Source organism: Ranitomeya variabilis, chromosome 6 (genome assembly GCF_051348905.1).
Source record: "Ranitomeya variabilis isolate aRanVar5 chromosome 6, aRanVar5.hap1, whole genome shotgun sequence".
In the NCBI taxonomy this organism is placed as follows: Eukaryota; Metazoa; Chordata; class Amphibia; order Anura; family Dendrobatidae; genus Ranitomeya; species Ranitomeya variabilis.
The window spans coordinates 344,134,721-344,162,455 of record NC_135237.1 but is presented as its reverse complement, the minus strand read 5'-3'; positions in this window follow the sequence as shown (position 1 = coordinate 344,162,455).

Here is a 27,735-nt window from a genome sequence, read left to right as displayed (position 1 = left end):
GCATTCACTATATGTAGAAGTAAAAAGGAAACTCTTTGCTATCATAGAAACAAGCGCAAACTAATAATTTCCATTGCCAGATTTGAATTAAGAAAGTAAAAATCATTAAGAAATAACTCATTTCATAACTGATCCTGACATCTTTTGAAAATATGTAGAACATTGAGTCTGGTTTAGGTTGTGCAGTGCATTGGGAGCCAGAAGCATCCAAATGTAGAAACCAGTATCCACTAATTAGAGGTGGACCTGTAGAAAATGATTGGTGCATAGGGGATATGTTAAATTTGGCTTCTTGTATTATAAGCTTAGAAAATAATCAATTAATTAGCTTGTCCTTACTTTTAATTTTTAAGTTCTCATATGTTTATTTTTAAAGTGACAATTCATTTTCTTCTTTTCCATTGTACAATTCTGGTTTGTTTCACTTTTTTATGTCACCGAGTATGAATGTTTTCTGCCTATACTGTGCTATACTGTAGTGCACTAAATTGGAACTATAATCATTAACATAGAAAGAAAAAGATATCCATATGACGTAATCATGTGAGCATTTTGATATATCATTCGTCTACCTAGATTTGAAAATGTCTTGTGATGATAGCATTTTTTCAGACTTGTGCTAGAAATTATAGATATGCAAATTAGCTCTTTCATAGAAGGAAACAAACTTTTTTGCAAGTATCAACTGGGAGAAATACAGTAGCTATCACATATGTCAATATCCAGCCTTTTAATTAACCTTGCAAAATAATACAGCTACAATGGTGTTGGGGTGAGGTTTACCCTTCCGCAGAGTCTAGTTAGCTGAGTGCAATGCTTTTGGGGCACACAAAAGTATCTCATAAGTACCACATAGGAATTATTTTCCTTCAGCAAGAGAGATAATTTGCATTCTTTTCTCCCGTGGACCATTGCCAATTAAGACTACATTCTCTGCTAGTCTCTTTTTAGGAGAACCAGTGCTTACGCCTCATCACTCACCCATCTAGACTATATTCTACACTGATGAGGGAACAAATACCCATAAACAGACTGTCTGCAGATGAGTTTCGTGCTTGGCATTTTTCCCTGTTCATGCTGCAAGGGTTTATAAAGCGTTGGACATTGACATTTTTATCAATACTGCCTACTTTTTAGATGTACACGCTAGTGTTAATGAAGGCGCTGTTGGAGTAAGATTCACCACATTCTTAACGAATTCTTAATGAATTGGGTGCATCTTACAACTGCCATGAATTTCCATAAAGAACGTCACTCCATCGAGATTCTGGCATACATTTGAGGTGTAATTTACTCTACTAAAGTAGCAGAAATTTTCATGAATTGGCTCAGCGGGCTTGGCCCTCTCTACTTTTGCAAAGCTGTCTGGGACTGGTGTTAAATGCCAAAAGTCACAATTTTTGCACATCTTCAAGTTGCTCAAAAATTGCGTAATATTTCAAGGTATATTATGCCAGAACTCTGGCAAAAGACATCATGATGAATCTGGCCCTAAGTTCCTAATTTCAGGAAATTGCACATGTACATTAGCCAAAATGATAAGACACTGACCCTATCTTTTGTGTAGAAGCATCTAATGACCATGTGCGAAGGTCATTGTGGAGAAAGGGGCAGCAGGACCAGCTGTGACATCACCTGTTGTGATTGGCGGATCCTGTGTTATCATCTGTTTCATCTGTCATTGTAATCCGGCCTCTGAGGAAAAGGAGCCATGCTGAAGACTCATTGTGTAAGGACAAAAAAAAAAAAATAGTGACAAGATTTCTAATTTTGTTTTCTTAATAAAGATGATGAGGGAGAAAAAATTGACGTATAAAACGATAGAACAGAAAAACCTGATTTAAATAGTAGGTAATTTTCTGATAATAGCTTTAATTTAATGGGCATAAACGGCAATACCGGCCACAACCTACATAGGGTGCTTTATATGGAAAAGAAAATAAAGTATATAAGCCTTATTGTGTTATACCTTGGCTTAGCTAATTTGTCGAAATATTTGCGAGGTTACTTGTATTTATCATTAGTAGTTCCTATATAAGTGTATATGGGAAAGCCATAGAAATTGCATAATTTACATCCTTCATCTTAGAGTTGTAGTAAAAATAAACCACAGACCATTTTGTTAAATAATTTTTCAGCTAAGGAATGAAATTCTCTGAATGTTACCAAAATTAGAACTGTGTGTTCTTTTTCTGGAACATTGCTTGGTTTTGGTTGTGTCTGCAGTGGTTTAGCCTAGGAACATTTTCACAGCAGTCAGGAAATAAACTCATAATTGGCAGTAATGTAATACATCTATGTGCATGCAACCCAGGCCAAGCAACAAGTTAAAGGACAACATAGAACATTTAAGAACTAATTTTTCTTCTATTTTTTATAACTCTTACTGGCAGAAGAGACCAGAAAAGAAAATTGAATGTGAACTGTCTTACCTTTTTTTAATTATGAGAGACCTGTCTGCCCTGAAATATTTTTATGGTTTACTTTCATCTGACTCCAAAGGGAACACTTCCATGATGCAAAGTACTGTTATTCCATGCATGGACTTTTTCAAGGCAATTTAATGTACAGTCAAAGTCTCATGCCACTTTCCTGGTTTTAAATTTCCATTAATCTGCGGTATCCTTTGGTCAACCAGTTCCAGCATTTAAATGTATATTTTGTTGGATGCTAGAATTGTTTTTTATATAGATATATTGATACATGTATATGCAATGCTATTCCAGTGTGCCGGTGTGGTCGCTCTCCCTCCTCGCGGCAGGGATGCCAACTTACCCACTGCCCTGGCCATGGCCGTGTAGTTGTTCCCTGCTGTGCTTCCTCCTGCTCTATGCACACTGCACAGGTCTCCTGGTGGCACAATTAGTGAGCATGCATGCCCTCCCCGATTCTTAAAGGGGTAGCGCACACTTTGGAAATGCCCCCAGCCAATAATTGAAAGGCATGAATTATTGTGACAGAGTCACTGGTAAAGTGATAGTGGGGAGATACATGTCACTGCACATGATGGCATCAGTGATGTAAAACCAGAGTAGTTTGCTCCAGCACACTACCTGTTGAGAGGATAAAATGAGAGTTATGTTATGGGCTGGTTTTAGAGGACCTCCATGTAGCGGGTGGGAGGGGGTCCACCATATATCTAAATGCAGAGTCCTGACAGGACCTGTGTGATGTCAAGATCATGTGACCAGTCACATGATGGAGGAGTCACAAGGTCTGGGCTTAAATGGCTGAAGGCCAGAGCTTTCAGTGTTCAGTGTGGGCCTGGAGAAGGAGCACTTGAGGAAGGTGTTGCATGGACTTGTGAACCTGAACAGTGTGTGTTCTGCCAGCCATGAGTGGGAGGAACCCTACTCACAGAAGGACTATGCTTGTTCTGCCACCATTTGGTTTTGTTTTCCTGTTTTGCCCAGAGGGCTGTATTTTCTTTACTACACTTTGGTTTATGCTGCCTACAATAAACCAAAGGAAGTTCTTAAGGCCGCAGTGTACCTGTGTCTACCTCTGTGTGCAGACGATCTACCACAGTATTTAATGCCCACTCCCCTGTATGGAAATGCATGAGCAATGCACCCACAGTACGTGAACCGTGACACTGCTCCCTGCAGAACCTTAGCCTGACAATGCTCCCTGTACTACATGTGCCTGAAGCCGCACTCACAGTACATGAAGCCTGACACTGCTCCCTGCAGTACCTCTGCCTGAAGCCGCACCTGTGATACATGAAGCTTGACAACGCTCCCTGCCGTATCTGTGCCTGAAGCCGCACCCACGGTGTGTCAACCTTGACACCGATCCTTGCAGTACCTGAGCATGACACCACTCTCTGCAGTGCCTGTGCCTGAAGCTGCACCCATGATAAGTGAACCCTGACACCGCTCCCTGTGGTACCTGAGCTGAAGTGGCACCAGTGGAACCTGAACCCAGACACTGCTCCTGAAGTTCCTGGACCTGAATCTGCTTCAGAGGCATCTGAGCCTGTAACCGTTCCGACGGTACATGAACCTGCACCAGTGTCCTGTTGTTACCGTTTCAAAGTCTGTACAGTCGGAGCCTGTTCCAGTATCCGAATCCCATCCTGTTCGGTGACCCAGAATCTGCGTTGTCTGTGTCTGAACAGTGTCCTTATTCAGTCCTGCCAGTGACCCCAAGTCTGTCTGTCCTGCTCGGTTACCAAAAATCTGTACCGTCTGAACAATGACCGAATTCTGTCCTGCCAATGACTCTGAGCCCATGTCTGTGTCTGCTAACCTTACCTCTGGGGTCACCTTCTGCAATACTGAGGACTGCCTAGGAGCGGTAACTGGCAGCTACATGCAGCTCAAGTCCCCATCATCAGGAGCTCTAGCAAACACCAGGTAGCCGTTTAGCAAAACCCTTCCCAGGTAAGCCCGGATTGTGGCACAGTGAATCCACAAGCCACGTGTGAGATATATGCACAGTACATATAAATATACTATATATAACTACCTATAGCTCTCTCTCTCTCTCTATATATATATATATATATATATACATCATTTTTTTGGGTTTGTTTTGTTTTTGTGTACATGCAGCAGGACAATGAAAGAGGTGAACTCATTTGGTTTCCTAGGTTAAACTGAGGTGTCAAGGGCCCACTAGTAACAATTATTCTGGGATCCAACTATTCATCTACATGTAAATATTACATGATCCTGGTTTACAATTCTACATATGTTTTTATGTAATAATAAACTGGGTAGTTTTTTAAATAAATAATGAAATACTGTCTTTGTACATAGTAAAAAAAGAAACAAACAAAAAAAAACATAATCAGGTTCCTCGCATCATGTTCTCATACACTTTATGCAGTTAATAGCACTCTGTGTCTGTACTGCTACATACTTAGGCAGTTAACTGGTTCATGCAGCTTTACATGAACACCCGAGCATTACACTATGGCTGGTCCGAACAAGTAAAGCAATTGTCACCATCCACCTCTCGTGTCTCCCCTTTTCCTCATAGTTTGTAAGCTTACGAGCAGGGCCCTCATTCCTCCTGGTATCTGTTTTGAACTGTGATTTCTGTTATGCTGTAATGTCTATTGTCTGTATAAGTCCCCTCTATAAGTTGTAAAGCGCTGCGTAATATGTTGGCGCTATATAAATAAAAATTATTATTATTATTATAGTAAAATAAGTGTATCGTTCCAACTGCTGCTCATGTCATGCTCATCGGGGGGCCAACTTCTGCACAGGGGCCTTCCGGGGGATTTGTCTGTTCCCATGTGGGCCAGTCGGACTGTGTGTACCACTTACAAAATAGCATCCTGAGGATATTCCTGTTAAATTAATCGTTATTAAAAGCATTCAACAGCATTAGTAACATGAAACTTTCAAAAGAGCATTAACACAACACCCAATTTCGCCTCTTTACTTTCCTTCTCTTAGGTGTTAAAATAAACCATTGCTCCTGATCTGAAAACCATGATACACACATGAGTTATTCATTAAAGATGGGGGCTGGAACAAAGCGTAGCTGGGTGGAGGCCCCCCATGACTGCTTTGAGCCGGGCGGTCTTTTTAAATAATGCTGTGGCTAGGGATAGGAGGATGGCAAGGGGGGGAGGAGTTAGGTTAGGGGGAGGTAGGAAGGAAAGTGCGGGAAAACCACCATTCCTTACCTTATTTCTGGACGAAGAAGACGTACAAGATGGCGTCGGCGGAGTCCATGTTGTCCCAGCTTCAGGAGATGGCCAGGTCCAGGAGAGGGGGCTGGCTCGAGGCCCAGCTGGCCTCCATCATTGGTGCCGCAGGAGGATCCGCTCAGAGCGCACGGGGCAGGAGGACCAGGCCCCCAGAGAGACTGTCTCCAGATCTCCCTGCGCGTGGCAGGCGCAGGCTCCGGAGCCCCTCCAGGGACCCTGCGGGCGGTGAGTCCGGCGGCGCTGCCTCCCCCGGTCGCTCCCGCTCTGGCAGGAATCCCAGTACCCGGCCTGCACGCGCCGGGCGTCAGACCCAGGACACCGCCGCTGCTGCCGGGAGCGCCGGACCGGAAGTGCGGCCTGCGCGATCCAGGCAGAGCGCAGCCGCAGCTTCCCCCGCTCCTGGCAGGTCCCCGGCTCACAATGGGCGCACGGCCGCCGCTTCACCGCCTCCTTCCGGGGTACTGGTGTCCAGAGGGAGAGCAGCCGCCGCTTCCCCTGCCCTCATCAGATCTACAGCTCCCAGGGGGCGCGCGGCGGCAAGAAGAAGCAGAGCAGCGCTGACAGGTAGAGCAGCTCAGCCAAGAAGAGCGCCACAGCCAGGAGGAGCAGCAAGAGGAGCAGCAAGTCCAGGAGGAGCAGCAAGAGGAGCAGCAAGTCCAGGAGGAGCAGCACGGCCAGGACGAGCAGCAGCAGCAGCAGCCAGGAATCCGGCCCCTTTACCTGCGGCAGGCACTCACAGCCCATCACCTCCCAGGGTGCCTGCTCGGATGACCACAAGGAGCACACAGGCGGCGGACGGTCAGCGGTCAGGAGGTCTTCTACGTCCCGCTTGTACAGAACGGCGCAGCGGAGGGAGAGATGCAGGCAGCAGTGTCGAGCTGCCTGCCCGGGAGCGAAGATCGTTACACGACCGGGCGGGCTCGCCCGGGTTGGTACACGGGGATCGGTCGCGGTCGCCCAGGAGGTCTCCGGAGCTCAGAGCAGCGTATACCCGTTACCCATTGGACGGTGAGGTGGCGGGGGATACTGACCACAGACGGAGGAGCGGGTCCGTACAGCAGCTACAGCACGCTCGGGTCCCCCCTGGTGACGAGGAGGCCAGGGGCGCGGGCCTGGGGCAGAGAGGGCTAGCAGCGCAGCAGTTTCAACACGCTCGGGTCCCCCCTGGTGACGAGGAGGCCAGGGGCGCGGGCCTGGGGCAGAGAGGGCTAGCGACGCAGCAGTTCCAGCACGCTCGGGTCCCCCCTGGTGACGAGGAGGCCAGGGGCGCGGGCCTAGGGCATCGACGCGGCGAGGAGGTGTCGGAGTCCAGCGGTGATCGTCACGGGAGGTCAGAGCAACAGGGATCCGGAGGTCCGGCTGGCGGGGACACAGCACCCGCGCAGCGTTGTGAGTATGAGTCCATGTCCGGTTTGTCGCCCACAGGGGCCGAGTTACAGGAAGCTAGGAGGGGTCGGGCGGCGGTGTGTGAGGGACGGCAGAGGAGTGGGCCGATTGTGGCAGAGGTGCCAGGTATGCAGGACTTATTGCAGGGTATGTCGCAAATTTTGCGTAGATTAGAGGGAGGGTCGGCAGCTGGGGTTGCCGCATCGCCGGTTGAGGCGTGGTTGTCTGGTCGAGGGGTGGAACCCCAGGCGGGTTGTAGTTTGTTAAGCCCTGGTCAGGTAGTGGAGGTTGCATCGTCGGGTGTATCGGTTTCGGTTCAGACAGAGAAGGAAAAAGGCGATACGGTCAAATTAGATGACAGAGCGAAAGGGGAAGTTTATGTGTGCTTTGAAGGGCCGTTGGGAGCGCATTTAAAAAAGGAGGTGAAGGAAAAGATTTGGAGAGACGAGTATGTGGAAGTTTTTTCCCTGCTTCCGTTGGAAAAGTTTAACTTGGATAAAGGGAAAAAAGACGATAGCAAAAAGGAGGAGGAAGAAAAGCGGAGGTGGCGGCTAATTCCGCAGACATTTGTAAATTGGTTGCAGGCGTTTGCGATATTGGCGAGTGTAGTGGGGGAGAAGGCGCCTGAGAATTGCTCAGGTTTATTTTGCTATTTAGATGCGATTGGGGAGGCGCATCGTACTTATGGCGGTCAGACGTGGCTGCGGTATGATGAGCAGTTCAGGCAGCGAAAGGCGGTAAGGCCAGAAATTAGGTGGGACCAGAAGGATATAGGCCTTTGGCTGAAGGTTATGGCCCCAGCTAGGCATGGGCAGTCCTTTCATGGGTCCGGGGGTGGTGGCAGCCAGCAGTCGGGACACGGAGGCAGTAGTCAGGGTGCACAGGGAGCGAAGGAGAAGTCTGGAACCTGCTGGCAGTTTAATGACGGTCAGTGTAAATACGGTAGCACCTGTAAATTTAAGCATGTGTGTTCCCACTGTAATGGAAGTTCACACGGGGCTTCAAAGTGTTTCAGGAAAGGAAAAGGAAAGCCAGCCTTGGGTGCCGGTCAAGGGGGAGAGCCCGGTGAGGCTTCACGAGATGGCCCCCTTTCTAAATAGGTACCCCGATCAGGTGAAGGCAGGTATTATTTTCAATGGTTTTGCGGATGGTTTTAGGATTCCTCCCCCGAGCCACGAGGTTCCTTTTTCGGTTAAGAATTTGCGGTCGGCAATGTTGCATGCCGAGGTTGTTGATGTTAAACTCAAGAAAGAAGTGGAGTTGGGAAGGATGTCGGGGCCGTTTTTGCATCCGCCGACGGCGGGTATGGTGGTTTCCCCTTTGGGGGTGGTGCCTAAAAAAGAGCCGAATAAATTTCGGTTGATCCAGCATTTGTCGTACCCAAAGGGTCGGTCGGTAAATGATGGCATCGCCCAAGAGCTGTGCTCGGTTGAGTATACATCATTCGATGCAGCGGTGCAGTGGGTGCGAAGACATGGCCCTGGGGCGCTGTTGGCAAAAACGGATGTTGAATCGGCCTTCCGTTTGCTTCCGGTGCATCCGGACAGCGTTCCGTTGTTAGGTTGTTTTTGGAATGGTGGTTACTATTTGGATAGATGTTTGCCAATGGGCTGCTCCATTTCTTGTTCATTGTTTGAGACGTTTAGTACTTTCCTGGAGTGGGTGGTTAAGGACGTTTCTGGAGTTCAGTCGGTTATCCATTATTTGGATGATTTTTTGTTTATCGGGCCGCCTGATTCCGCAGTTTGCCGTAATACGTTAACGGCTATGTTTTGGGTCGCAGACCTTTTTGGAGTTCCATTAGCGGCAGATAAGACAGAAGGTCCCAGTACGGTATTGAGTTTTTTGGGAATTTTAATCGACTCCGAGAAGATGGAGTGTCGGTTGCCGGAAGATAAATTGGCCATGTTGCAGCAGGAGGTTGAAAGAGCTAGAAGGAAGCGGAAGCTGACTTTGAAAGAGTTGCAGTCTCTTTTAGGTAGATTGAATTTTGCATGTCGGATCATACCCATGGGCAGGATATTTTGTCGCAGGTTGTCGGTCGCGACGGCAGGCGTAAAGGAGCCACACCATTTTATTCGCCTGAGCAAGGAACACAAAGATGACTTGCTAGTGTGGCAACGTTTCCTGTGCAACTACAATGGGCGGTCGTTGATTCAGCAGGAGGTCTTAACAAATTTTGATTGCGAGATATATACGGATGCAGCCGGTTCGGCTGGTTACGGGGCCTTTTGCGGTGGTCGTTGGTGTGCCGGACGGTGGCCGGGCCAGTGGAGGGAGTTGGGCCTTACAAAAAACCTGGTCTTGTTGGAATTGTTCCCTATTGTGGTTGCGGTTTCCATTTGGGGGGAAATGTTTGCTAACAGGAGGATTCGTTTTCATTGCGACAACATGAGCGTCGTGTCAGTGATGAACAGTTTGTCGGCCTCATCTCCCCCGGTGATTAAGTTGGTGAGGGAGTTGGTTTTTCGGTGCTTGGAGCTGAATGCTTGTATTTCGGCGGTGCATGTGCCGGGTGTGCAGAACTCAATAGCAGATGCATTGTCTCATTTCCAGTGGGACCGTTTTCGGGAATTGGCGCCGGACGCGGAGATCTTGGGAGAGGAATGCCCTTTGCATCTTTGGAGCGTGATTATGGACGAGCGGGCCGGTTGATTCAGGAGTCTGTTACGAGACAAACATGGGCATCATACGAAGCATCTTGGCGAGTATGGCAAAGTTGGGTGTCGGTGTGGGGCCAGTTGGTGTCTGACGAAGATAGGATGTTGGCAGTGTTATTTTTGATCGGGAAGGCGGCCGAAGAAGGTTGGTCGATTTCGAAGGTAAATAAATTTGTTGCTGGTTTGGCTTTTGCTTTTAAGTTGCAGGGGTTGGTGGATGCGACAAAACATTTTTTGGTCAGACAGGCACTTAGGGGTTTTAGGAGAGGTAATCAGACGATTGACCGTCGCCGCCCCATTTCGTTTAGCCTTTTAGAACGGTTGGGTGGAGTCTTGGAGATTATTTGTGGTTCGAGTTTTGAGTTGGCGTTGTTTCGCCTCGCCTTTTCATTAGCATTTTTTGGGGCTATGCGCGTTGGGGAGCTGGTGTCAACGTCCAAAGTTAGAGCAGGGGGTTTGTTGGCAGAGGATGTGGAACTTTGGACGGGGGGTATCGTTTTTTGGATTCGCCGTTCAAAGACTGACCAAATTGGGAGAGGAAAACGTGTGGTGCTGGGGAGGGTTCACGGGTCTTTAATGTGCCCTAGAGGTTGTCTGGAAGAATACTGGCAGTTATGGTCAGGCAGATCCGGCCCTTTGTTGTGTCACGCAGAGGGGTCCTTTTTGTCACGCTTTCAGTTCATTGCGGTATTAAGAAGGGGCTTGCGGGAGTTGGGCCTTTCTCCGGAGTTGTTCGGTTCGCATTCATTTCGTATCGGGGCGGCATCAGAAGCTGATAGTTTGGGTTTGGGCGCGGAGGACATTTGTAGAATTGGTAGGTGGACTTCGAATCGGTACTTAGGTTACGTCCGTCATTAATTTAGTAGTGTGGTTATGTTTTGTATTTGACCCAGTGTTTTTCTTCATGCGTCTTGTTGCAGGTGTGTCCCCTTACTTAGCCTGGATCTTCGGACATTCGTTCGTTCACTGGGGGGCGCTGCGGGCCGAGGTCAGGCCGGACGGTAGGCAACTGGGGTTTAGTAGGCGTCAGGTTGTCATTCGGTGGTTGGGATATAGGGGGATGGTTTGGAACAAGGCCCTTCCTGAATTTTCTAAGGCGGTTCGTTTAGACAGACAACCTGACATTTTAGTTGTGCATTTGGGGGGGAACGACTTGGGTGTACGGCCTGTCAGGGAGTTGATTAGGGACATACGGTTCGATTTGTTGAGGTTGCAAGTATCATTTCCTGGGGTGTTGATTGTGTGGTCAGATATTGTGCCTAGAAAACGGTGGAGGGGGGCTAGATCTTTGAAAGGTATTAATAGGGCTAGGGTTAAGTTGAATAGGGCAATAGGGGGTTTTGTTTCCAGAAACGGGGGGATTAGCGTTAGACATTTTGAATTGGAGTCAGGGCTTGGTAACTACTGGAGGGAGGATAGAGTTCATTTAAACGCGATTGGAATTGATTTGTGGACTTTGTCATTGCAAGAAGGAGTTGAACGGGCGTTGGTGGCGTTGGGGCACTCACGAGCCTGAGGTGGTCAGGGCTGTTCGTGTGTGGTGGGGGGGTGGGGGTTCTTGGAGTTGACGCTGATTGTTTGGGGGAAGGAATTGGAGCATAATTACAGGCAATTTAAAATGTGGTGGGGTTGGATCTGGCATTTTGGTATGGGCTCTGGACGGGGTCTTTACCCTGGGAGCTGTTGGTGGTTTTTTCTCTTCCCGGAACGGGATGTACGGTGCCCTCGAGCTGGTTTTCACGGCTGGGGGTAATATGGTGGTCGATCTTCTTTTGTGGGGTTTGCCAGATCTTTTTAGCTCCAAGAACCCTCCCCTCGAATTTATACTGTTGTATTTATGTTTATGTTAATTTGTTAATAAAAGTTGGCCGCTGTGGCCAAAATATCCAAAAGAATAATTAGTCATGTTTTATTCAGGGTAAGGGTTGGGTCGGTGGGCAGGTGTTGGTGGTTAGGTTACATACGTAAGAAAAGACCGTACTCGGCATACGCGGTCAAGATGGGGGCTGGAACAAAGCGTAGCTGGGTGGAGGCCCCCCATGACTGCTTTGAGCCGGGCGGTCTTTTTAAATAATGCTGTGGCTAGGGATAGGAGGATGGCAAGGGGGGGAGGAGTTAGGTTAGGGGGAGGTAGGAAGGAAAGTGCGGGAAAACCACCATTCCTTACCTTATTTCTGGACGAAGAAGACCCACCCACCCTCCCTTGTTGGCTTGTATTTGGGGGTTTTTTAATGACAGGGGGGGAGAATTGTTGTGAAGAGTTTATATATCGATATGGCGAGGGAAGTTATGTTTGTGTATATGTATGTATATATATGTGTGTGTATATATATATGTATATATATATATTTATTTAAAAAAAAAAAAAAATGGGATTGCACTTTGTATGCGGGTGTTTGGTTCATTATTTACATGTTATTTGTATTGTCACAGTGGCTGTGGGGGGGTGGGGGTTCTTGGAGTTGACGCTGATTGTTTGGGGGAAGGAATTGGAGCATAATTACAGGCAATTTAAAATGTGGTGGGGTTGGATCTGGCATTTTGGTATGGGCTCTGGACGGGGTCTTTACCCTGGGAGCTGTTGGTGGTTTTTTCTCTTCCCGGAACGGGATGTACGGTGCCCTCAAGCTGGTTTTCACGGCTGGGGGTAATATGGTGGTCGATCTTCTTTTGTGGGGTTTGCCAGATCTTTTTAGCTCCAAGAACCCTCCCCTCGAATTTATACTGTTGTATTTATGTTTATGTTAATTTGTTAATAAAAGTTGGCCGCTGTGGCCAAAATATCCAAAAGAATAATTAGTCATGTTTTATTCAGGGTAAGGGTTGGGCCGGTGGGCAGGTGTTGGTGGTTAGGTTACATACGTAAGAAAAGACCGTACTCGGCATACGCGGTCATGAGAATTGACAGCTTCCAATAAACACCTGACTATATCTGTTAGCTGGCAGTTGAGGCTTGGTGTACATGGTAGCTTTGGTTGTGTGAAGCCAAGATCAATTCATAAGGCGACATTACAAGAAATCTTAATAACAGTGGCCATATTACTACATGCTACAGTGAAATAATACTCATGGAAATTCAAACCTGTAATATTTTTGGTTGCAAATGACAAGTGATTTTTCAGCATAGAGAATTATTGTGAAATAAGTGTTGTAAATCTATGGAGCGGAATCAAATCATACAATTGTTAGTGGCCAGAACATTTCTATGTGGCCCATAATTCTCATGATTATTCACCAAATGCAATATCAATCTATTTTCTACTTTATACGTGAATTTCAGACCCATTGCTTGCTTTTGGCATTACTATGAGCCAATTCCTCTGCCTCTTTGGAACTGAAACATACATAGTGTTAGAAACAATACAAGTAACTATCTATTATACTACCTATATATAACATGCAATGCAGCAAACATCTGTTCAGGGCTATTAACCATCGGAAATGAGAAGAATCAAAGATCCTTCCGACTCTTCGTAAGTTAATTGGGACAAAGTTAATAGATTCCATCATCTATTTACCATTGATTACTGCAACATGATACTAATCATGAAGCATCCCCCGGAGTGTAGTGATTAGGATTACAGATCAGGATTCTCAATTGGTGCGTTACCTTTCTTCATAATAAGTGGAAATGCTTGATTTTTTAATTAGTTTAACTTTTTGTAAATGAAATAAAAATGTGTAAAAAGAATAGTGAAATAATGATGAGATAAATCTGTGGTAGGAAATTCTTTGTTAATCCTTGCTAAAGAGAAGTTGTGACTGAGTGAAAAGTGGCCAGATGTTGCTCTTGTTTTATTGATGCTCTTTCCCTGAATTTTGCTGTTGTTATTATTTTAATCCCCATTATGGTTCCAGAGACATGGACCTTTTTATTTGGTATTAAGTTTTATAGTGTTTACCAAGGGGGCGTTTCTCACAGATTTTCGGGGGGCTTGTCTTTTGGTAACTCTGCATTATTACCATGTGAGCACTGCCCCCTTAGAAAGGCCATAAAAATTTGCAATAAATAAGGTTCATAACAGGGATGAGCAAGCACTAATGTGCTTGTGGATGCTCGTTATGCGAACCAAGTAATTACTAATGCTCGGATGCTGGTTTCGAGTAACGACTATAATGGGAGTCGAGGTGAAAACCCCTGGGGGGGGCAGTGAAAATGTTGAAACAGCAACCTTGCAGCGCTGGAGTCCTGGGTTCAAGCCCCACTAAGGACAACATCTGCAAAGAGTTTGTATGTTCTCTCCGTGTTTGCGTGGGTTTCCTCTGGGAACTCCGGTTTCCTCCCACATTCCAAAGACATACTGATAGGGAATTTAGATTGTGAGCCCAAACGGGGACAGCGATGATAATGTGTGCAAACTGTAAAGCTCTGCGGAATATGTTAGCGCTATATAAAAATAAAGATTATTATTAAAAATAAAGATTATTAAATGAATGAAAAAAATGCTGAATGGAAGCAAGACAGCATGAAGAAAACCCCTGGAAGCATCTCTGACTCCCAGATCGCTGCTGAGAACAATAATGTCACACTTATACTCCACTTTAAAGACTGACAATACAAAATTTAAAATTGATGAGAAATTGAAGTTTACAGGAAAAAAAATTTAAGAAACATTTAAAACATTTAAAGAGAATTTTAAAAAAATATTTAAGTAAACCAAAATTGAAATTTTTATGAAAATATTGGAAATGTCAGTGTAATTTATGAAGCAAGAACTGCCAAAAAGATGGAAGAGGGACTCAGATACACCCTGTATTAGACATAAAGTAGGGCCTCATACACTTTGTGTTCAAATTGTCATGTAGTGGTACTCATACATTCATAAAGGCTAAACACTAACTGTAAAGTCTTCCAAAAATTGCAAGCAGGGTCATCCATACACCCTTGAAGGCGCCAACTGTAGTGCCTCGATCAAATAATGTGAACAAACTGTAGTTGTGATACTCAAATGCTCATAAAATCACTGCACAAAGTGTAAAGTCTGCCAAAAAATTACAAGCAGGGTCATCCATATACCCTTGAAGGCACCAAGTGTAGTGCCTCATTCAAATGTTGTAAATAAAGTGTAGTTGTGATACTCATTCACTCATAAAAGCTCTGCACACAGTGCAAAGCCTGCTAAAAATTACAAGCAGGGTCATCCATATATCCTATATCAGGAATCAACTGTAGTGCTTCATAAAAAATTAAGAAAGTATAGTTTTGGCACTTCTAAACTCATAAAAGCTTTGCACACTGTGCAAAGTCAGAAAAAAATATAAGGAGGGTTATCCATACACAATTGAAGGCAGGAAACTGGAGTGCCACATAAAAATAATAAAGAAAGTGCAGTTGTTAGCATTCTCTATTGACAGGCGAAAGCGGCTGTCTCTTCTGACCTACCCAGCGGCAATAAAAACCTACTCAGACAAGACACTAGCGGCAGGGCACCACAACACTTCCAAGGCTGAGGGGACAGCTCATGCCCAGTGCCCAGCTTTGAGACCCAAAACATGAAGGTCACAGAGGAATTAGGGAGTATGCTGGTTTTGCCAGACAGGTATTGCTTGATCATATTTAAAAACTTTTCCCTCCTTGTCAAAAATAGCTGTCCATAAGACTTGGACTATGTGAGGATGCCATGAAATTGGCCAAGGCCTTCGACAGTGTACCCCTGTCTCTGCTGTACCTGGTGTGTGTCTCCCTCCCATCTTCACCTTGGTTGGGCAAAGAAGCTTTCCCCTGCCACTAGTGTTGTCTGATGGAAATTTTTTCAACATATTCACCACAATGGCCTTCTGTACAGCACCATTTTAGTAGACCTCTCCTCAGGAAGGAGAGATGCAATGTTCTCCATGTAGCGTGGGTCTAGCATAGTGAACAATGAATACTCTTGGTGTGCTGGCACTTGCATGCACTACTGCAGCACTGCCAGAGCGGCAGCAGCTGTGGCTGACTTGCGTAAGTAAGCACGGAGGCGGCATACCTTGGGTCAAGCATGGTACATGTGTGAGCTTGCCAAGTTTTACAGCTGCCACCAGGTTACTGCCATTATCCCACACAACCATGGCATTGGTATTGTCGATACCCAGGTAATAAGCATCCTCCCATGGGTCTCTGACCCTCTCCCCCAACCCAAAATAACGACATGACTCCTAAATTGGATATAATTGGCCACAGCGGCCTTTATTATAAACAAACAAACATATAACAGTAAAATAAGCTGGGAAGGGGTCCTTGAAACTAAAAATCTGGTTTTAACCATAGGATAAACTAGTGGACAGAAAACCAACCATAGTTTACTCTCAGCCGTTACCCCACTGGCTCGAGAGCACCAAAGATACCCCGAAGGGTTACCATTGTCCACTTCCAACTTGGGAATCTGGCCCACCATTGCCAAGACTCCCCCAAATCACCAGACCCGAAACCAAAACTTATCACAACTGAAGAATCCATATCCCGACGGATCCCCCAGGCCAATTTAGCACCAACTCCAAGGACCCCTCCCACTGCCACAACGAGAGTACTTGACCCCCTCAAGTACCCGAGACCCCACCACCCTTAACCACTATGGCTCTCTCAATTCCGGTCTGCAGCCCCAGGGCCCACAAATCACTGCCCACGGTGTTCAGATGGACACCATCGCCCAGAAGAAATTCGTCGCCTCCACGTTCCAACTCAAAATGACGAACTGCCAGGCCCCCATTCCTCACCACAAAACCAGACACAGCCCGATTCACTTTAATATGGGCCTTATTAATCTTGTTCACTGACCTAGTATGCATCTCCCGAAAAGAAACCCATAACCTGAGTAAATCATGCTTGATGTCTCTAATAAACTCGCGACAAGGGTGAACTCCCAAGTCGTTTCCCCAACATGCAACACCAAGATATCAGGCGGCCTGTCCAAACGAACTCCGTTATGCACCTCCTGCATAACCCTGTTCCAGCCCAAGCCCCGAAAAACCAACCACCTGATAACGGCCACATCCCTGGAAAAACCGAGCTGTCTTCCATCCTGTCGGACGTCTGCCCGCTTCGCGCCCCAATAAATGTAGGAGTGGCCACAATCCAAACCAACAGCGAGGTTGAACCTGAAAAATACAAACAACTTAAAAAACGTGCAAAGAAAACACTTGAGTCAAATGACCACCCGACGCCTCTCAAGGCCTAACATAACTCCGATAACGGCCAGACTCCCACCGACCTATCCTCTGTACCACTGCAGAAGCCAAACCACCCAGCGCTGCCTCTGTAGCAGCCCCAATACGAAAAGAATGAGAGGCAAACCTGGAAGAGTCAACACCGATGGCCACCAATGCCTGTCGAAAAACCGCCACAAATTGATATCTGGAAAGAAAAGACCCGTCCTCATGATGCAACAAAGGCCCTTCTCTGGTTGGTTGAAAACTATCCAAAACCTGCCAACAATGGATAGGACACATTTCCGAACCCGGAACGGCACCCAATACCACCCTTTTACCTCGTCCCTCCTGATCCGTTTTAGACCTCCGAATCCAGAATTGTAAAAAAAACCCAGTAACAAAGACGTCCCCAGCCCAAAGCCCCCCTTGCCGAACCATAGTAGGTAACACAAGCTCCCCAACTCTCAAAGCTCTGAAAAACGCAAGGGAAAAGGCTAGATGAAATAAGGCAGCCTCGAAACTGGAAACACAGATATTAGCCAGCCGTGCACCCAACTGCTCTAACATCTGAAACGACACCGGGCACCTACGATCACCTCGGGTACATGCTCTTCTCAGCCCCTTCGCCGCTTGCTTCACCAAAAAGGACTTTGTCAAATCGTGAAAACCCCGAAGCCGAAAACCAAATGCCAAAGCTGCAATTATCCTGTCGACCTTAGTCGCCGACCATCCTTGATCCGCCCCGTGTCTCAACCATAGAAGCAAAGCCCCAACTTGATCCTGGCCCATATTGGCAACCCCACACGACGCCAACCAACTCTCCGAAGAACTCCATACCGACCGATAAGCCGACCACGTACTGGGAGCCAAGGATGTCTGAATTAGAGGTTCTGCAGCCCGGACACCACGCTCCAATGCTCCCCCGGGCATTCCAGCCCCGTCTCCTCGGCCTCCAGAGCCAGCAACCGGAAACGCTCCCACTGAAAACGAGACAAAGAGTCGGCAATGCAATTATTAACACCGGGGAAATGAGATGCCGTAACATAAGCATTCATGGACAAACAAGACAGAACCAGCTGACGAAGAACCCTAATAACCGGGGGTGAGGATGTAGTCAAACTGTTAATAGCACAAACAACTGCTATATTATCACAATTAAAACGGACCCTTTTGTTTCGGAAATCATTGCTCCATAAATGCACCGCCACCAAAATCGGGAAAATCTCCAGCAAAGTAATGTTCTTCACCCATCCGTTTGCAAACCATTCTTCTGGCCACCTGGTGGCACACCATCGGCCTCCAAAAAAGGCCCCAAAACCAATACCACCCGATGCGTCGGTAAAAAGATCCAAGTCGGCATTCCCCACTACATCTTCCATTAACAAAGAACGCCCATTGTAACAAGCCAGAAAACGGTCCCAAACCTCCAAATTGGCCTTGTGTTCCACCGATAAACGAACAAAATGATGAGGGGCACTAACCCAAGCTGTCGCACTAGCCAACCTGCATGAAAAAACTCTCCCAATTTGGATAATCCTACACACAAAATTTTGTTTTCCAAGGAGCAATTGCACCTCATGCAACGGCAATTTCTTCAAGCATCTGGCCTGGGCCACCTCGCTCCTCAAACCAAGCACCTTGTCGACAGGCAACCTAAACTCCCATTTCACTGAATCGATAACAGTGCCTAGGAAGGATAAACTCGTACACGGACCCTCAGTTTTCCCCGGCGCTAGTGGAACTCCGAACCGCTCAGCTTTCCAAACAACCATCCTCAAAAGGACCTCGCAACATTGAGACTGATCCGGCCCTATGCACTGGAAGTCATCCAAATAATGGATCACAGAATCCAAACCGGACACATCCCGTACTGCCCATTCAAGAAAGGAACTAAAGGCCTCAAAATAAGCACACGACACCGAGCAGCCCATTGGCAAGCATCTGTCAACATAAAACCCGCCGTCCTAATAGCAGCCTAACAACCTCACGCTATCAGGGTGAACTGGCAACAAACGGAAAGCAGACTCAATGTCGGTCTTAGCTAACAATGCCCCCCTGCCACAACTCCAAACCCACCTAGCAGCCTCATCAAACGACGTATAAATCACGGAACAAAGCTCTGGGTCGATCCCATCATTCACCGACCTCCCTTTCGGATAAGATAAGGGCTGAATAAGCCTAAACTTGTTAGGCTCCTTTTTGGGAACCACACCCAAAGGCAACATGACCAGGTCGTCCAAAGGAGGAATGGGAAACGGTCCAGACATCCTACCTAAAGCAACCTCTTTACTCAATTTCTCTGACACAACCGGTGCATGTAACTCGGCCGATCTAAGGTTTTTCAAACTCTGGGGTACAACAAAAGCAGGAGCGGGTATCCAAAAACCATCACAAAACCCCACCCACAACAACTCCGCCCTTTCCCTATCAGGGAACCTATTTAGATAGGGGACCATCACGTCCAGCCTCACTGGCGTCACCCCCTTTGAAATTACTATCCGGCTTCCCTTTTTTCTTAAAGCATCTGGCCACTCCATGGGAAGACCCATTGCAGTGCGAGCACAAGTGCTTGAACTTACAAGTGGCTCTGAACTTACACTGGCCCTTGTTGAATTGCCAGCACACGCCGTGTTTTTGACCTCCAGACTGTACTGACTGACCTGAAGAACTACCTTGCGAAGTGGCCTGGCCAGAAGTTCCGGCCCCGCTTTGAAAGGAATGGCCAAATTTCATTGGCGCCATTACCCGCAGCCACAACCCTATGTCCTTCTGATCCCACCGAATCGCAGGATGAACCACCTTCCTTTGTCTAAACTGTTCATCATAGCGCAACCATGCCTGGCCCCCATAAGCCCTATGCGCCTCCCCTATGGAATCCATGTAGCAAAATAAAGCAGAACAATTCTCAGGAGCCTTCTCACCAATGCTTGCCAGAATCGCAAACGCCTGGAGCCAATTCACAAAAGTCTGAGGAATGAGGCGCCATCTCCGTTTCTCCTCATCCTCCTTCTTACTATCCTCCTTCTTGCTCTTATCTAAATTAAATTTCTCCAACGGCAAAAGCGAAAAAATTTCCACGTACTCGTCCTTCCAAATCTTTTTGCGCACCTCCTTCTTCAAATGAGCCCCTAACGGACCCTCAAAACAAACATACACCTCACCGCACGCCTTATCATCCAAACGGATCCCACCCTCTTTTTCCTTCTCGGTCTGTACGGATACAGATACCGGCTCGGCCGACCTGTCCCGCACCACCGTACCGCTACTCGACAACTCCTGTCCCAAATCGGAAGGTCCCACCCAAGCCAAAAAAAAAGGGGATGGCCTAGGCCTAACACCGCCCAACCGCGATAACAGCTCACGAACATTTAACAAAAGCTCCCCCACCCCGACACCACTCGCATCGGCCCTCACCTCAACCCCATCACTCTGACCTACTGACCCCACAGCTTGACTACCAACAACAGACAGAGATGTTGAAAACACCGGTGACAAACAAGACATAGACTCATGCTCACCAGGCTGCAGGGGAGCTGTGATCCCCCCATCCGCAGATGACGTGGTTGTCCAGCCATCTCCAGATGCCGATGCCATCCTGAAGATGGGACCCTCCTGAAGATGAGGTCCACCTCCTGGAGAAGGTCTCGCCGTCCCAACAACAGCAGAGTGCGCTGCCACGGAGCTGTCTGCCACTAATGCAGCCCGGTGTGGGAGAGCCCCAATACCGTGTCCACCGACTATGCCGCCGCAATCCGATCCCGCCGTGGTATATAATCCCGTCCCGGTTGCAGGTGGAGTATGGGGTCCGGGATCCAAGGCCAGGTCCAGCCTCCCCACCATGACTAGAACACTGCCCGTCGCCGCATCAGAGCTCCCCTGCCATCTCCTTGTGACAGATGTAGCAGGCCGCCCAGCCTGGTCATGCCCGGGGCGACCCGCCGCAACATCCCGCTGTGCATTGGTGGTTCTGGCGCTCTCAGGCCCCGCCCCCAGAGCGAGGGAGGAGAAGGCCTGACCACCGCCTCAGGCTTACGAGCAGGTACCCGGTCCGGAGGGTCCCTTGAGGGGCTCCTGCGCCGTCGCTGGGAAGTCTGAGGGAGGTCAGGGGACAGCCGTTCCAGAGGCCTAACACGCCGGGAGGGCCGCTCACCGGAACCGCTCGCCGTGGAACCTCCACTGCCGTTGCCCAGGATGGAAGACACCTGGGACTCTAACCAGCCGGGAGGCTGGTTCACCGCTGCTGCCCGAAGCCGGGACAATATCTGTTCCACAGAGCTCATGGTGAGTAGCGTGGGCTTCCTGCTCGCTGTCTCCTGAGCGGGAAGTGACAGGCTCCACCCCCCCACCACTATAGCTCCCTTCTCCGAGTAGAAAACCCTCCCCCTTATTGCATGAACCCCCACCTCACCTATTCCTGGCTCCAAACCCCCCTGTCATGACGGCTTCCACGTACGCCACCCGTGGGCTGGGGGGGGGGGGGGCGGCTCGCTCCAGCCTGCGCTTGCCTGGTTGTAGGTCCAGTGACGAGAGCCATAGATCTGTCTGGTCTGTTATTCCTTTCAATAAGTCTGCCACTGTGGGCGTTTGTCTTGTAGACAAAGTAGCTTCAGCAGAGCCTGGTGCCGTTACGTTTAGGCAGTGCAGCAGAGCTTCCAGCTTCCGGCTGATATGGACGACATACTTTGAAATAGCAATATGGAGATGGAGGATGAGTGCAATTTTACAATTGTTTTTTGAGGTTTTTTATTTGCCATGTTCACTATATGATAAAACTTACCTGGTTATATAATTCTCCAGTTCAGTATGATTATACAGATACCAAACATGTATAATTCTGTTTTTTTTTTTGAAATGTTGAAAAAAAAAATGTTGCATTTATCACCATTTTCCGAGACACGTAACATTTTCACTTTTCGGGATATGGGGCTGCGTGAAAGATTATTTTTTACATCCTGAGCTGAGGATTTTAATGATACCATTTTGAGGTAGATACATTGTTTTTAATCTCTCTTATGGCATTTTATTGAAATGTTGTGCTGGCCAAAAAATAATTGTGTTTTTTTTTTTCCTCACTGCACCATTTACCAATCAAATTAATTTATTTAACATTTTGTTAAATAGTACTTTTACTAACTGAGCTATACCAAATACGTGTATTTTTTATTTATTTTATTATTTTTATTTGTGCATCTGCTGTTAGAGGCATATGATATCTGATTAAGCCCGGATCGAAAGCAGGGGAACGACATATGACGTAATTGTATGTCTTGAAAGGGTTAAAAAAACCCAGAATTATTAGGGGATTAACGGGAATAAAATAGGAGCAAAACCTGGCCACTTCTGACCTGGTGAGTAGGGTTGAGCGACTTTTATTTTTATAGGATCGGGTCGGGTTTCACGAAACCCGACTTTCTCAAAAGTCGGGTCGAGCGAAATCGGCCGATCCTATAAAAAAGTCGGGGTCGGCCGAAACACGAAACCCAATGCAGTGCAATGGGATACTATGGTTCCCAGGGTCTGAAGGAGAGGAAACTCTCCTTCAGGCCCTGGGATCCATATTAATGTGTAAAATAAAGAATTAAAATAAAAAATATTGATATACTCACCCGTCCGGAGGCCCCTGGACATCACCGCTGGTAACCGGCAGCCTTCTTTGCTTAAAATGAGCGCGTTCAGGGCCTTCCATGACGTCACGGCTTCTGATTGGTCGCGTGCCGCTCATGTGACCGCCACGCGACCAATCACAAGCCGTGACGTAATTGTCAGGTCCTAAATTCCTAGAATTAGGAATTTAGGACCTGAGAATTACGTCACGGCTTGTGATTGGTCGCGTAGCGGTCACATGGGCGGCCGCGACCAATCACAAGCCGTGACGTCATCTAAGGCCCTGAACGCGCTCATTCTTAGGAAGGAAGGCCGAGGGTGAGTATATTCCTATTAGGTATATACTCACCCTCGGACGCGCCCTGCTTCTTTCCGGCAGCCTTCCTTCTTAAGAATGAGCGTGTGAAGGGCCTTAGATGACGTCACGGCTTGTGATTGGTCGCGGCCGCCCATGTGACCGCTCACGCGACCAATCACAAGCCGTGACGTAATTCTCAGGTCCTAAATTCCTAGAATGAGGAATTTAGGACCTGAGAATTACGTCACGGCTTGTGATTGGTCGCGTGGCAGTCACATGAGCGGCACGCGACCAATCAGAAGCCGTGACGTCATGGAAGGCCGTAAACGCGCTCATTTTAAGCAAAGAAGGCTGCCGGTTACCAGCGGCGATGTCCAGGGGCCTCCGGAGAGGTGAGTATATCAATATTTTTTATTTTAATTCTTTATTTTACACTTAAATGTGGATTCCGATACCGATTTCCGATATCGCAACCATATCGGAACTCGGTATCGGAATTCCGATACCAGATTCAGAAGATCGCCGACCTCATGGCCGACCCCACACAGGGGTCGGTTCGGGTTTCATGAAACCCGACTTTGCCAAAAGTCGGCGACTTCTGAAAATGGCCGACCCGTTTCGCTCAACCCTACTGGTGACTGGTTCTCTTTAAGACTACATTATCATTAAGAACACAATCAGACTGCTCAGATACACTGTAAATTTTCTGTCTGGATTTGTTGGTGGAAAATTTGCAATGTATTTCACTTACAGCAAAGTGGATCAGATAGTAATGAATCTCATCCACACACTGCAGAATAAAATGTGCAGTTATTGCTATGCAGAATGGATTTTAACGGATTCCCAACACCGATTCCAGGGACATTGACATGTTCTTCTTCCAATGTGGTGTACTTAATTCAGTGCACTATATGTCTATATGTCACACTAGACCGTAATACGGACGAGTGCTATGTGATAAAAAATCGCATAGCACTCGGACCAATGTTAATCTATGGGGCAGCTCCCATCATCCGTTATTTTTTCGGCCGTATTATACGTGCGAGAGAAATCACAGCATGCTGCAATTTGCACCGTATATCGGCCGAGAATCGCCAATGAAAGTCTATGGGTGCGAGAAAAACTCATACCACACGGACCATCAGTGTGACTTGCGAGAAATACGCATCGGTGTCCTCCAGAAAAGCCGGCAATTCAGTGCGGTGTACAGTAAAATCACACTGACAGGTTAGAATAGAATAGATCAAATAAATGTTTACACATAGTATAGGTATATATATATATATATATATATATATATATATATATACAGTATATATATATATAGGTCATTGACATATATATATATATATATATATATCTTTATATTTCATAGAGAGTTAGGTAGCAGAATAGCCGATAATTCAATTGTCGGGTTCTGTAAAATCATTGCAGAACCCGACAGGATATGAGACATGATTTACATACAGTAAACCATTGCAGAACAGTTAGATTTTTTTATGTCCCTCACTAATAATGTTAGTACTATGTGTGTGTGTAAAATTTGGGAGCTGTAGGTGTTAAATTAAAGGATTAATTCACAGAAAAAACTGGCATGGCCTCCCGCGCAATTTTCTCCTCCAGAGAGGGAAAGCCAGTGACTGAGGGCAGATATTAATAGACGGACCGATTTTTTTTATACGTTGTGTGTGATGCCTGCCGTATTGAGGGCTTCTATGTGGGAGAAACAGGACAGAAACTGATGAGGTCTCATCACCACACATTTGCAGATACAAAAAAATTTACTAGTGAAAACATTTCTGTAGTACAGGATACAGCATAAACAATATGAAAGTTGTCATATTAAAAGATAATTTTAAATCACAAAAACATCGCAGGGTTTGGAATACAAGCTTAGTAAAGTTTTTGATTCCATCCACACAGGACTAAATCTGTCAGAAGGAAGAATCTGCTCCAAAGAAGTTGAGGGCACCAGGCCTCTGATCTTACTTGGATATTGGGACTATAAAACTTTTACACCACTAATCTAATCCAATTAAGGATTCAGTCTCTGAGCTCAGTTTGTTTGTTTATTCAGAGGTTCATTTATTATACCATGTCACTCTTTTTTTTCTTTTTTTTTTTGCTGTTTATTTGTGCATATATTTGTTTCTTCAGAACTTTGTTATACCATGCCTGAGAAAGGGACCTCAGAAGTCCCAAATGCTTGCTTTGTAACATCATTTATTTTATTTTTGTTAGTCAATAAAAGGTATCATAACTAGGGATGGGCAAACCCGAACTGTAAAGTTCGGGACCCATACCAAACACTGTGCTCACAACGTCCCGAACACGGGTTTCCATGGGAAACTCATGTTACAGTTCGGGTCCAGGGCCTGTAAAAAAAAGAATAAAGTTAATAATAAACATTATAAATATTATACGTACCTGTCCAGCAACTCGTCCTCCCGTCCCCGCTGTCTCCCGGCTGCCTCTGCTTCCGGTGACGTCTCTGCATGAACACTGCCGGAAAAAGCCGAAGACTGCCGAGTGCAGTGAATACTGCCGGAAGGTAATGAGTGGCCCCGGAAGCAGATGCGGCTGGGAGACAGCGGAAAGGGGGAACGCGTCGCTGGACAGGTAAGTATAATTAGAATGTTTATTGGTGGTCTACCTCATTGAAACATTCAACATCTGGTCCTGGCTGTCCCCTTAGAAGAAGCCCACACACTTAGCCAGGACCCCAGTCTAAACGTAGCATGTGTTTACAGCTCTCAGTGCTGTGAGTAGTCACTGTAATTGCATCGGGCACACCCGCATGAAGGAAAAGCCGGTGGCTCCCGGGAGAAATAAAGTTCATTTTCTTCTTCATGCTGCACTTTCAGAGCTGTGACAGGGCACCTTTATAATGCTATTAGCCTGCAGATTAACTCCATATCTGAGGGTTAATAGTGTTATCAGACCTGACAGCAGGGCCGTATTTGCCACTAGGCATTTGAGGGCACGTGCCTAGTGCGCCAGGACGCGGAGGGCAGTACCTGAGCAAGTTGTTGTGTTTTGTTTTTTTCTTAATTCAAGTCCGGGGTCACCGAACCTCCCGACCTGCCCACCTCCCCACCACTCAACCTCCCTCCTTGCAGACATAATACTCACCGTTCTCCTCCGCGCCGAAGGTCCCTGCATCTCTGTCCCAGCGCTGCAGCTTCTTCCTGTGTGAGAGGTCACATGGTACCGTTTATTAAGGTCATGAATATGGATGCATATTCATGACCTTAATGAGCGGTACCACATGACCGCTCACACAGGAAGAAGCTGCAGCATGGGACAGAGATGCAGGGACTTGGCGCGGAGGAGAAAGGTGAGTATGACAGGGGACAGGGGGAGCAGAGCCATACATACAAGATGGGACGGGGGAGCAGAGCCATGCATACAAGATGGGACAGGGGGAGCAGAGCCATACATACAAGATGGGACGGGGGAGCAGAGCCATGGATACAAGATTGGGGGCATGTATGAAGAAACAATATGGGACAATGAGGGCATGTATGAGGAAACAGTACAGGGGAATGGAGGGCATATCTGAGGAAACAGCATGGGGGAATGGGGGGCATGTATGAGGAAACAGTATGGGGGATGGGTACAGACACTGAGGAGCGAATGGGGGAATGTATGTGGACACAGTATGAGTAGCGATGTGAAAAATGTATGTGGACAGAGTTCGGGGAGTGAGGGAGATGTGGTGTGTGCAGACACAGAATATGGAGTCGGGGGTATGTGTGAGCAGGCAGTATAGAAAGTGAGGGGGTAAATATATGAGGAGACAGTATGGTGAACAGGGGGATGTGAGAGGAGACAGTATGAGGAGGGAGGGGAATAGTGTGAGGAGACAATATGGGGGGGAGAAAAGTGAGTGGACACAGAATAGAAACTCAGTAGTGGGGGCGTAGCATGGAGGGACAGTGTAAGGATACAGCCAGGAGGGGACAGTATACCAAGGAGGGGGAGTGTGATGAGAGAGTACAGTATAAATACTGGGCCCTATAGGGGGGACACAGTGTCAGAGGACAGTGTGAAGAGGGGCTGGTATGGAAAGGAGAGGTCAGTGTGAAGAGCATGTACCGACCTATGGATGACAAAACTCTTCTTGGGGTCTGGACAAGATGAAGAAAAGAAGGAGAACGGCTCCAGAGACAATGTCATCTATAAGGTACCTGGATGTTATTTGTGATACTAACTATCCCTCATGTTTTTATTTATGTCAGGAGCATTAAAGGGAATGTCCAGGTTTGTGATGAGTCTGCAGTCATTCTATGTGATTGCAGACTTCTGAATCTTCACAGTGCGCACTGCAAGCTGTCAGGAATCTGTCGTGCTGGCGATTTACATTCATGCGGTCACGTGCTGACTAGACATTTGTGGCCTCACTCAATGAAAATGAACTGAACGAGGCCGGGCACATCTAGTCGGGATGTGGTCAGAAGTATACAAATCACATGCTTGTGCTGACATGACTGTCCACTGGCAAGGGAGAATCCTAAAAGTGTGCAGTGCATTAGTTGTGAGAATTCAGAAGCTGCGATGTCAGGATTCAGCTCTGCAGGTTCCAGTAGTCGTCACATGGACACTTCACTCATATGCGACTACACTTATGGTCCAGAAAGGCCGTACTGGGCCCCTGGCACTCAGGGGAGGCCGCCATGACAGGGTGACGTGGGGCAATAGGGAGCTCACAGGAAGGTTAGAGGGTTATAGGGTTAACATGAGCCGAGGGGAGGGATAGAGTTTTTTTGAATTGAAGGGGAAGGAGGGTTCGAATAGAGGGCAAGGGGGAGGGACGTTATAAAAGGCAGTGGCCACGTGTGGGGGGCAACCATTTGGGTACTCACCAGCCAGAGAAGAGAAGCTCCGCAGTACTCAAGCGATGGATGTTGAGGCCTTGCTTCAGCAGCTCCAGATGGAAGCAGCCACACAAGGGACGGATTGGTTGCAGGCTTCGGTCAATAGCCTGCTGCAGG